This window comes from Tubulanus polymorphus, chromosome 12 (genome assembly GCF_964204645.1).
Source record: "Tubulanus polymorphus chromosome 12, tnTubPoly1.2, whole genome shotgun sequence".
Lineage (NCBI taxonomy): Eukaryota > Metazoa > Nemertea > Palaeonemertea > Tubulaniformes > Tubulanidae > Tubulanus > Tubulanus polymorphus.
In genome coordinates, this window is record NC_134036.1 from 8,874,435 (window position 1) to 8,885,532 (window position 11,098).

Below are 11,098 nucleotides of genomic sequence, written 5' to 3' on the forward strand. Positions count from 1 at the left end.
AAACAGAAATGGGTCATGAATTTTCTGCTGAATTTAAAATATCATAAATCTAGGGATATACTAGAAATACTAGACGGTATGATCAGTGACACGTCATCGAACAATTAACTGTTGCATAGATTTCAACAGAAAAATATTTAGTCACCTGTTGCGTTTTTGATTCCGTTTACTTAAGTTGTTGTTCTACGTGTAATTGCTATATATAGGAAGGTTACTGAAGCCAAAACTAAGTTGCATATGTATAGGCGCCAGACAGCTTGAAACCCCTCCTAAAAGGAATTCTTATGGAATGTATACTTATTTATATAATCGCAAAAGGTACAATAAAGTTTAGGCGAACTTGCAATTAAATTTCGAGTATGTATTGATATCGACGATGACGACGATGTTAGAAGTTTGATACTTGTATTTCAGTTTTTCTCGCTGCTCCTGTGCGCCTCAATGTCAAGATCAATCGGACATTTTAATTCGATTAATTCCAGAAACCTTTCAAGTTCCATAGTTAAGAATCAGTATTGATTCCGTCAGTCTGTGGTATTCACGTATTTGCTCATCTGCTCATCGATTAACAATGATTGTTCAGCGAACTGAAATTTCAGTAACCACAACCTCAAGTGCAACAGGTGACTGGTAGACAAGTATTTGCTCATCAATTCAGGATGATAGTTCATGCACAGAATTTTCAGTTTCAAGAACCTCGAGTGCAACATCAGGTGACTGGCACGACCGTAGGCGTAATAGAAAAACGAATTCACCTTGACCTTAAACCGCGCACCTGCAAGCACCTATCCGCGCACCTGTGGAGCACCTGTTGAGGGCAAGTCGTTTACGTTAGCGTTATCGTAAAATCGTGTTTTTTGCAATATACCCGCCTAAGTTGATTTATTTGTCTCTCAATTAATAAATTAGCCGTATATTTTCCATCGAAATGATAAAATAATTGAAATACAATATGTTTGTATAAGGAAATAAACAACACGACACTGCGTCGTCAACCGGTCGCGGGTAGAAAAACATCGCAGTCAGCTGATTAGAATTGTGTGAATTTCGCGAAGTTCTTAGCGCAGTATTAGCTTTCAACATGGTTTCACTAAGTAATTCACGTCATATATTCTATAAGAGAATATGAATAACTAGCGATGGCCAACGATGAGAGGTAAGTTTCGATATTTAGGCTTCAAAAGATAAAAATTCCATGTGAAATAGTACGTGCGTCGTCAATTCAAATCAATCAATTTGACCTCAAATTAAAGTATCAATCGACAGCCACCTCAAACCGCATCATTAGTTGGCCAAGGGGTCTAGGCTGTGGTTTGGGTTGTCTGTGGTAGTCTATTATGACTTCAAAAAAGATAAGAATAAGAAACAATAAAAAGAGTTGATAGGCCTAAACATTAGTTTCCTGACTGGAGAGTTTCTGGGGTAGTTCCACAAGACTAATAATGATTTTATTTATATCCTTTCATTTCAGTTGATTGATGATCCTTACTTCATTGAATTATAGAGCAAAAGTCCGTTGACGACTAGCAAATTTGGATGATAAGACTGTCAATAACTGTGTTTAGCATCAACGTTACAAGTAAGTGCCGTCTAGAATGCTGGGCTGTTGGCCTATCGTTGTAAGATTCTGGGGTTCATAGTCCTCTTTCTAGTTAGGTCTTTCTGGTGAATATGATAGGCTGGAATAGGCTGGAAAGGGGTGATGATCCATGATTTCATTATAATCAGGGACGGATCGTAATACCTGCCACCTATACTTATTAAAATGCTGATTCGAAATGAATGATTTGGAGCATAGTGCATAATTTGAGAAAAGAATTTAAAGCTTTATTATCACGACATTGACCGTATTTCCATACAGTTGTGTCTGTTCACTTCCGTACACTATTCACGTTTCAGGATCTTACATAGCTACCTGCTGATCAGTAATGTCGACTCAATCAATTAGAGATTTATAGAAAAGCTTACCACATATTTCAAGGTAATTTGAAAAATATTTACACAATTGCTATCGAATTTTAACATGTATAGAGTTACAGGTGATTTACTCAGATAATTCAAGTTACATCAAAATCATTCGGCAATTTTCTGACACGATTTACATTTCTTTACAGATTTTCCATCGGCTAGACACTTCTTATAGAAACCGCCGCAACTGCATTTACGTGGAACAGACGCCGGTTGCTCTAATGTTTTCGTCGCATACAAGGCCTGGTTTTGGAAGAGAAGTTTGGAGCGTAAAACATTGTCGCGTATGCTGCAAAATGTCCGATTATCTCGATTGACACTAGCGTGTTTGCTTTCAAGAGCTTGCTCGCTGAACAAGCCAAGTGTTCCCCACATATTTACAAATTCGGGAACATGGTATACTAGAATATGGATTTTCGGAGTGATATTTACATTGGGAAATTTAGACGTAAAAAAGCGGCCAAAATCGTGGCATTGTGTTGTCATATTGGATATCTCGTCTTTAGAAAGAAACCGAGATGCGCTGTATAATCGATATAGCGAACGTAGTCGTTCGAACAACTCTTGGAACAAGGAACTAATCGATTCGTCGGGAATCACTTTGCATAATTTTTCCGCGTTGTTTAGCAACTTGTGAATATGATTCCCTACAAAACTATTGCTATGATACGCTTGACGATCAACGCCGATTTCTATCAGGACTTGATTTAATGTCTTACATAAAGGTCCCATTTGGGCCTGAACTTTACTGTACACAGCATTTAACTCACTTGATTTCTTTTGGAATTCCTTTTTTAACTCAACTTGTCTGGATTTAAGGTTGGCCAGATTTTCAGTGATGCATCTGATGATTTTGTTGGCCGACAATTGTTTTCCTGTAAGGCATAGTTCACACTGAAAATCTGGACAATCTTCGATACACTGCTCATGGTACGGAGCGTCACATTTGATACAATATATATACCGATTCGGATTTGGATTCTCAATTGTCCTTATTAGACAAATTTTCGATGTACACGAAACAACACATCGACCACGTCTATTAGCAGTAGTGAGTTTCTGTAAGTATTTGCATTTCGTATCAATACGACTTGAAAGATCATTTAGTTCCTCTTGGACTTCCGATGTTTTTGTTGAAATTTCTTGCCAGGTTCTGTAAAGTGTTTCATCACGTTCCCCCAAAGATTCGTTGTCAAATTCTTGACATTTTTTTTCTAACATGTTGAAAAATAGTAAGCCAAGTCCCAGGGAGATATGAAGTCCAGGAGGAACTAAATGATCGATATCCTGTAGGTGAAACATCTGAGCTTTCACTACACTTAAATTATTAGCACCTGGATTTGCTACATTCTGTTTATAGAGGGCAACTGATCGAGATTCAAATTTCACCGATTGTGGACAATGTGGTGAGCCGTGGTGCTTTCTTATGTCATCCAGCTTCACTTGACACCACAAACAAGGAAATTTGGCCGTTGAACCCTGGTGACCCATACATGTGCACAAAAAGGCAAGGTCACCAAATAGAAAAAAACGGATCGCGACGGCTACATATTTTCCATCACTATTTACAATATCTACACTAGAGATAGTCTTCATCTCATCAAATATTGGTGAGAAAACCTGCTCCATATTCTCATATGAATCTACAGCTTCAAAATACGCGATCATCTCTGTAAAGTCTGTACTATTGCACAATTTACAGTTGATAATTGAAAATACAAGTTTCGTACTACCTCCCACCTTGTCCGCCCCAATCTTAATCCATATTTCACCATGAACCTCTGCAGGAAACAACAGTTGACCTTTTTCAGACAAACGTTTAATTTTTACAAGTAACTGAACACGGAAACTATTCACTTTAGCGTACGCAGTTGTTTTTCTCTCCGAGGTTCTCGAATTTACAATCATTTCGGCTTGACCTACATCAAGATTGTTTTTAAAGCTTCAGATCGACTGTTAATTTCCTCGCGCAGTTTGTCAGCTGATGGCAAAATATTGATATTGTACAGTCGTAAAAGTTTTCCTAGTTCCAAAGACTGGGTCATTGTCAGTCGAAGATGCATTTTGATTTCAAGGTACTCTTGAGCAGTGAGCATCCGCGCTGGTTTCATATCGGGAATATGGGAAATAACCTTTTCTTTAATGGATGTGTCTTTCCTTAATAAGTACGATATTGTTTTGGCAGCATTTTCAATTGATTGGTCTTTATCTTTGGAGATGAATTGGATTATAAGTTTCAACAGGGATGCTCGCTTCTCAAGAGTTTTTTCACCAGCATCTAAGGATTGTATCTTCGGCTCATCTAATTTGATGAAATAGTTGTAGTTGTCTCGGGATTTCGATTTATATGTATTTCGAGCTCTGAAAATTGTTTTGTCTTCGTCTCCATCACAGATGATCAGCGTATTTTTGTTCTGTTGGATACATTTGATAGTTTGAAGTTCCTGCTCCAGCTGACGCACTTTTTCCTTTAAATCTACATTTTCTTGGGAAATGGATGGCGGCGCTGGCTGTTTTTTAGGAGTTGAACTAGACTGATACGATATCTCATAAGATGACTCTGGTTCTGCAATATCTGAGTCAACGGGATTGATAGTAGTTGATGCTGATGATATTGCACTTAGCTCGAGGGATTCGCTGGTACTCTCATCTGATTTAGCGCTGTTACGACTACCGATACACGATCCTATCAACAAATCAGGTTATAAAGCGAGCATTACTTAAATGTTTGTATATTTAATTTTGTTCCAAAATTTCAATGTTTGATATTTATTGATTTTTGCACTTATCTTGGATGTTATGAATGATTAAACGTTGTACTGTTTGTCAAATTATTAAGACAGTATTTTTTTTATTTCTTAATTGGGTGTTTATTAGTAATAACCTTTAATCTAAACTTAACAAAAATGAAAGAATGAGGCAATAATGTACTTACAGTCTTTGCGTTGCTCCGTTGTATATAGTTAAATGTTGTAAATTTTTAGGGCAAAATAAATATTATCATACATGTATACACTATCTATGGCTTGGTTATTCTGATTTTGTATTTTCACTCCAGGCTAGTCTTTGGTCCTCTTGGATTGGTGAAACAGTAGATCCTGCTTACTGGGGGCATTTGTCCTATGAAATTGTTCCAGTTTGTGTTCAGCAAATCATGATCGAATGAATCGAAACATGCCGCAGTAAATTTTGGTCCCGTCAAAAAATTGAGTAGGTAACCCGATTTCCTGGATGTGAATGCCGACACGTTCGTTGTACAGTCAAATTTGCATCAATCGGATAGTATATCCCTAATTATTCCGACTGAACCAGGTTTACACACATATTTTGGCCTAATTCTGGAATAAACTCATCCGGGTTGAGCAAGCTTTTGACTATCAAACGATGACGAAAGAAAAACAAAATAACAAGAAAAAGAATGCAGAAGAGTTACAATTTAAATGATAATTATACTCCACTTTATTCCACAAAAAAAGAAACATTTTCATACAAAATATGGTCTCGAACAATGAAACAGCATCAAGATCAGAGGTTAACACTGGGATACGGAAATTGAAATCTCTTTCTGAACAAGTCTTAATGTATTTCTGCAGCGATAACCTCTTTACTCTTTAACAAAGTATCTGCAATTACATGACATACCTCGGGAATGGAATGAAATTGGGTCCTTGGCTATATTGCTGTAGCCAAATGGTTGCAACTGAAGGTTCAGGTCGGTAAGGTCATGTAACCGCAGACTTATTTTGTGAATTAACAATAGTAATCATACATTTTATGGGCCAAAAGTTGTAATTCATGCAGTCTGTATAGGGCCTAGCCGCCTATTACTCACTCATGCTCTTCATTTTATCAGCAAACTTTTTCTTTTTCCTGCCGTGGCCAAAGTTGAAACCTTTTTTGCGCTTATTATTTGATTCTTCCATCTAAAAATCAAAGAAAACCGTTTGAATTTCAGCCTTTTCTTATACAAAGAGAAATGAAAAGGCAATAAAAAATGATTGAATTTATTTTTCTTAAATTTACCTTCATCTCATCAAAATCGACGGGCATCTCATCAAAATCGACAGGCATTGTCAACAGATCAATGTCATAGAATCATCAGCTGAAAAATAATAGTCATTGACAAGCTTATATTCACTTGATATACAGAAAAGAACATATCAATTACGATAGGCCACGAGCGCTGAAATTTTTTTTCAGAATTGCAAATTTTTGAACTCTAAATTCGTCCTGCCTTCACTATTGAAGCAAAAATACCTCATAAATTGGGTATCACTGGACAGCTTATCCAATTTTTCAGAGAACTAAAGTCTTAGATTTTGAATAAAAGACACATTAGGGTCAAAAATACGTACTTTGAAGAGCAAAAATCGGACAAAATTGATCTGTTGACTTCCGGGTTCTTTGAGCGCGCCGTACTCGGATTTGGTGGAAGTTACGCGAAATCGGCTCTTTAGTTCCCTAGATTTGAATGTTGTCTACAAGTTGAGACACGTTCGGTTCGAATCCCATAATTAATAGCTGAGCTACCGAAGTTTTCCGGACGCAGCTCCGGCCATATCTTTAAGCATTAGCGAGACGGCCCGGCCAATCAGCGCACGCCATCGATTTTAAGATATCGATTGTTCCAATTTCTAAAATTCGTATCTCGCCTACGGTCGTGCTGGTAAGATGATTGTTCATCGAGCCGGAAGCCGCTTTCAATGCAACAAGCGACTAGATATAACTATACTGACTTTGATCCAACGGCAAATTGTTTAACGACGTGTCAATTATGCCACCTAGTGCAGTCATATAAACCAAGCCTTTCTAGATTCTATATGATGGAAATTTTATAGAATGTAAGCTAAACAAAACTCATAGCAACATTTACGTTGAACTGATGTAATGCAACGTCGTGGTTGCAGGGTGTGGTTGCAACAACAATATTCACCGTACTATCGCCCAGGACTCAGTTCCACAGTTGTGAGTTAGAGTTAACTCTGAGTTAAAATAAGTTCATTTTCAATGAGTTAACTCAGGGTCAAATCTTAACTCCGAACCGTGGAACTGAACAGGTGAGTGCAATAAACTAGCGCCTCTAAGGCTTCCCGGCTCAAATACTGAGGGAGTGGATGAAGTTTCGTTACGATAAGAAACGATGAAATACCCTTACGCCGAAACCCTTAGGAAACGGAGCATGATTGAATGTTCATTTCGAGATCATTAATTTTTCAAACTATTTACCAATCAGCCAACTCAAATGTCCCAGATGTTTGTCAAAAAGAGTTTTATTTTCTTACCCATATAGCAAGAAGCCATTGATTTGAAATACGCTGTTTTATATTGTAGGTAACACAGTATGAGATCTGTTCTAATCTAAGAAATCATATATACTATATTGTATGAATTGTCATCTGACCAAAATACCATACGATATACAATATTCCTATTAAATGCACCATTTATGATTGCATGTCTAGCTATTATTACCACCCCATCCATTACTTACTTGAAGTTTCGTCACCAGTGCTGATGCTATTGTGATGGATCGTCAGAGTTTGAATCCGAATATGAATATAAATATAGAAAGGACGTCGTATTGATTTCATATCTTTCATCACACTATTTGCTCATATGTTCCCGATGATGACATCCTTGTACAATTTTGGTTATTCGATACCAAATTTCAGCAAGCGATTTAATATGGAATGCGTTCAATATATGATATATAGTTGGGGAGCTAGCTTGCATTTGCCATGTGTACTCAGCCCAAAAGTTCAACCTTTAGCAATTGATAAGCCATATGTGCGAGTGAAAGTAAGGCACATCTTGAGTTACGCATCATGAGCAGAAGGCCCCGTAACCCGCCTCCCGCCAAAAAGAAATATGAAAAAAATCAAATTCATACTAAAGATGTGTGTGCTAAAGGCAAACCTGACTTGGAAATGTCCGAACCAACACAGGGATTATATATTTCAATCTCAAGACTATTTTACTTTTAGCATTACCAATTCAGCCTATATAAATGGGTAATTAAGGTTTTGTTCTGAGCATTGAGCCCAAACAATTTTCTTTTTCTATTTCTCATTGAACTCACAATCATTCACATTGAATCAATGTAAGACCCAATTATCTTCAGCCCAAGGAGTTAATACAGTCGTCAATCGCAACTCTATAGTAACATAGATTAAAATTGACGTGATTTAATCTGTCAATAAATCCAATTTCACAATCTTGAGGGTTTGAAACTGCTCCCAGTTCAACAAATGGTTTCTATTAAGGGCCCAGTTTTACAGTAATTTTGTTCCACGTGTCCCTGAATCAAGTTTTACAGTCTTTTTTGCTTTGACTTGTTATCCCGTTCCACCATTTAGTCAGTTTCATACGCCTCTATCACGGTCATTAGGGACTAATTTGACTTTGCATCCAGTCCCATACATTTTAGGTCTATTTGACATAAAAAGTTTGAAAACGTTATTTAGTTTAATAATATCGGATCCTGAATTTTAAGAAAAATATTCCAGACGAAAAAGTTTCATATTTCACCCGTTTCCACTCAGGTTTCAAGTACTGAAATTAGCACCTGTTGAGAGCATTGAATAGATAATCAAATACTATATTTAATGTATGAAGCATAAAATTTATGAGCGAATTTTCAGCTTAAAGGTTCCAATACTTAATGCTGCAACCGAACTTTAACTAGAAGGCAGAACCGTAAGTAGATAAGAAAGTGGCCGCGATGACCGTATCGTGTAGTTTATTAAGAGATTATTATTATTTTTAGATGATTTCGATTCAATTTTCATGAATTTCATAGCCTTAAATTCATTTTGTAACTATGGCGCAGACTTTATTTCATTCAAAAGATTCTCGACAAATAAAGGAATCTGTAAACTTATTTCAATTAATCGACCTTCGTGTTCACAATACATTGAACTATTAACCGTGTCTAATAATTCCCAGCAGACACAGGGAAGAGAGACCGACGATTTTTCCTGTTTGTCTGATGCCAATCACAAGCAATTTGACCGCCTCGCACTAACGGCTATTGAAACACTCCGCCAACAGAAAGTCACGTGACTACAAGAAGTACTGTCTATGCCATTGAAGTGACTTCAAATTGATGAAATGTTACAAGAAAATATTCACTAAATTGGTCATATCTTTTATTCTCATTAAAAAAAAGATGAGACTTAGATGAAAATCAAAACTTTTCATAGTATAGCACTTAAACCAGCAATGCAGAAAAAATCGTTATCGCTGCGTTATTCATCTATGGAGTAATTTGTTTTGATGCAGCATTATTTTCAATCTGTGAAAGACTTTTTACTGAGAGCCCATTGAATACGTGGTAATGATTTCTCAAAATGCCAAATTGCTACTATATTGAATTCAAATTCTTGGCGGTAAAAATGATTGCTTTTTCTAATGATTCTCGTATTTGTTAAAGGTCTGATTGTAGTCTGTAGTCGTTTGCTGCAGGTAATTAATGCAGGCAGTTTAATACGCTTGATTTTATAGCATGTTTTGGATATAAATCAGAATCTCAATTATCAGTAAACAACAATTGTTTTTGATTGGTCTGATTTAATACTAAATCTTTAAAATTTGTGTTAAGTGGGTGTATGTATTTTTCAATCATTCATTCAAATATCGTTATTATTGTACAAGCCTCCAAACCACTAAGTTTTAAACGAGCATCTACATTTTTCAGATCTCGAAGACACTAAAAAACAGTTTGTGAAATCTGGGCATTCGCAATTAGGACACGTGCTTAAGACGTGTTTTCTGACTGTTGAATTGATGATAGATAAAGATTGATATGATAGATGCGTTTTAAATAATGTCGTTGCTCTCGAATATCTTAAAACATGCATATGGTCAATTAACATACAAAAATGCATTTACAAATACGAAATAAAGAGCACGAAAATGTGTTTACAATTATGAAATAAAGTCCAATTCTTACCAAAGGACCTGTCCTTAAGTTTGATTTTGTCGCGCAACTGATGATACGGTGCAATTACAATGTTTATTAAAAGTCCGTGCAAAACAACGAATTCCCCTTTTAGTATCGCCATCCAAAAGGACATACAGAGCAAGATATATCTTTGTTAGGGAAATTCTGCATCTTCTATCATAAGTTTTGCCACATCACCAAACGTGGAAACCTAGGAGTCCCCGTAGCCTTACCGCGATCAACCATTTTCGTAGACCGAAAATGGGAAAAGTGAAAATAATAGTAAGATACTTGGTTTAATCGAGCCGTTCTTGTTTGAAAAAATCAGACGGCATTTGAACCGTTGTTTACAGGTAGTTTTTTCAGTTTTCTTTATAAGTATAGATTTGATGAATAATAATTACAGTCATCGGGGGATCGTCGTATTCTCCCCGTTCCAAGAGTTCTGGGTCGCTGTATAGCGCCAAAGCTACATCTCCGGCATAAGTCGTCGCTTCGTAAGGAGTGCTAATCTCGAAAGTTCGCCGCTGATTTCTATTCACAGTTTCACAGTCTCCTCTTTTCTTCGTCTCATGGAAAAAGAAAATCACACATCATGCTATAAAATTAGAATTTGATTGTTTTCAAAACACATGAATTCAGTTTAACGCCTGAATCATCGACACCAGATATTCTCCATTACAACGAGTGTCTGAAACACTATTTAACCGTTTTTGATAATAGGCATTATCATTATTGAAACATGAATATATTTGATTGGAGTAACATTTACCTTACGAAATATATTATAACACCCGTACACAGGATAAGAAGTAATACAAGTCCAGCAACTGCGCCTCCAACAATCGCATAAAGATTCATATATATCTTCACTTTAACGAATTGGGTCATTGCTGTACATATTTATACTGTATTTGTTAATGTGATGATTGCAGACCTAATGGGTCGTTTAAGGTTGGGTGACGATCTGGTTATATCGTTATATCGGCATATTTTCGTAGTCCTTCCTTGAAATCCTAAAAACTCAAAATTTCATAAATCACAGGAAAGGAAAAGCAGGTTTGAGATGAATATATCAGTAGTAACTTACAGCATACCCAAACGAATATTCTGCGCCGTGTTTTAACGGTGCATTAAAATAGTTCCGGTACATTTCGCCGTCACCTACGATAAACTTGCACGGCGGTG

At 36.6% G+C, this 11,098-nt stretch overlaps 1 long non-coding RNA gene across 1 annotated transcript; it reads left to right on the forward strand.

The window, feature by feature from the left end:
- The first annotated feature begins 948 nt into the window (after positions 1 to 948).
- LOC141913968 (uncharacterized) lies at positions 949 to 3,379 on the forward strand. The gene is made up of 4 exons (XR_012620677.1): positions 949 to 1,156; positions 1,472 to 1,579; positions 1,900 to 1,981; positions 2,115 to 3,379. It is a non-coding gene; the product is annotated as an uncharacterized LOC141913968 (long non-coding RNA).
- Positions 3,380 to 11,098: the final 7,719 nt, after the last annotated feature.